Genomic DNA, 2,068 nt, shown 5'->3' on the forward strand with positions numbered 1-2,068 from the left:
AATACTGCAGTACTTTTACTGTAATACTGCATACTACATCACTCATAATACTGCAGTACTTTTACTGTAATACTGCATACTACATCACTCATAATACTGCAGTACTTTTACTGTAATACTGCATACTACATCACTATAATACTGCAGTACTTTTACTGTAATACTGCATACTACATCACTATAATACTGCAGTACTTTTACTGTAATACTGCATACTACATCACTATACTGCAGTACTTTTACTGTAATACTACATACTACATCACTATAATACTGCAGTACTTTTACTGTTATACTGCATACTAGAAGTAGATATATTAGTAGTAACAAGCACAGCCTTAGATAACAGGCAGGAATCAAAGCAGTGTTATTACTTCCTGCTGCAGTACAGATGGTAAAGTACTCATAGTGTAGTTCCTAGTCACAGCTTGTGTACGTCACTGTGCATTGTCTCCCAGTCGTCTCTGTCCTGCAGGCCTTATGTAACACAGAGGCATGGCGTGATGTGTTTACAGGCCGCGCCTTAAAGTAAGGTATAGGAATGACAGCTATGAGCAAACATTTAGACAAGTATGAGAGAGCTTAACATTTATTTAGAGCTGAAATGATCAGTCGAATAATCAGTTAGCTCATCAACAGAAATATAATAACTATTAATCACCTATTAATTATATCAAGTTTTTTTTTTTTTTTTACTGAAAATGCCAAATATACTTTAAACAGTCATCTTAACCCTCCTGTCGTCCTCCCGGGTCAAATTGACCCCGTCTCTTATGACTTTTCCTTCTTCCCTCTTTCTTTAATTTTTCCTTCCTTCTTCCCCTCCTCCATCCTTCCTTGCTTCCGTCCTTCCTCCCTTCATTCTCTCATGTCCTTCCTCTTTTCCTCCCTCCCTCCTTACTCCTTTCCTTCCTCCCTCCCTCCATAATCCTGTCCTTCCTTCCTTCCTCCTCTCCTTACGTCCTTCCTCTTTTCCTTCCTCCCTACTTACTCCTTTCCTTCCTTCCTTCCTCCCTCCCTCCATAATCCTTTCCTTCCTTCCTCCCTTCCTTCTCTCCTTACGTTCTTCCTCTTTTCCTCCTTTCCTTCCTTTCTTCTTTCCTCCCTTCCTCCTGAGGACGACAGGAGGGTTAATCTAACTCAGAAACTTCTCCAACTTCTGGAAAACCTAACAAAACCAAAAGTGTATAATTATTATGGTCATTAGTTATAGAGTTTTGGCATTATGTTCCTCATAAATCCAACTTCAGTGAGTTAAAATAGTGCTAAATATTATAGTATCCTTTATCCTCAGAGCTATTTAACACTTATTTAAAGTAACCAGAACAAAACAAACTGCTCTCGAGTTTCTTTAATGTGATTTTTTTAATGATTTCAGCTGCACAGACGACACTTCTTTCTCCTCAGTAGTCCTGCAGCAGATATATGAATCTAAAAACCTGGACAACTTCAACCTGCATCATGAATGGGTTTTTTTGGCCTCTTTGTTTTCAGCAGAAACAAACACAACTCACATTATTATCACATTTCAATATTCTCTCTCTTTTAGCTCTGTTTTTACTCTCTACCAACTTCCTGAGGGAAATATCTAAAAATGCTCCACTATGTTCACCAGCTAGTCTACAGATAACTGTGTGTGTGAGCAGGTAGAGTACAGTGGATTTTTATTTTATTTTACAGCTTTTACTCTGAAAAGCTCTGAGAGTGAACCAGAAAAGTAAAGTTACAGCTGGACAGTTAAACAATGAACTGAAACTCAACTATAAAGCTCTGTAAAGTTGAGTTTCAGCTCATTATAACTGCCAATGACATCATGAGTCAACAGATTCATCACCATGACAACCGAAAGCAGAGTTCCGGAATGGATGATGTCATAGATACTTTAACACATTACACAGTAAATACAGCAGGACTCACAGTTTAACCATCACAATGTTCTTCACATGGTGGGAACTCTTCTTTAAAAACGAATTATTATATTTTTTAAAAGCTAGAATAGTTTTTTATAATGTAGAGTAGTGTAATGTGAAAACTCAGACAAGTGTCATCATCTCTGTAGCTTTATGAA

The sequence above is a fragment of the Scomber japonicus genome, chromosome 21, assembly GCF_027409825.1.
Source record: "Scomber japonicus isolate fScoJap1 chromosome 21, fScoJap1.pri, whole genome shotgun sequence".
NCBI lineage: Eukaryota > Metazoa > Chordata > Actinopteri > Scombriformes > Scombridae > Scomber > Scomber japonicus.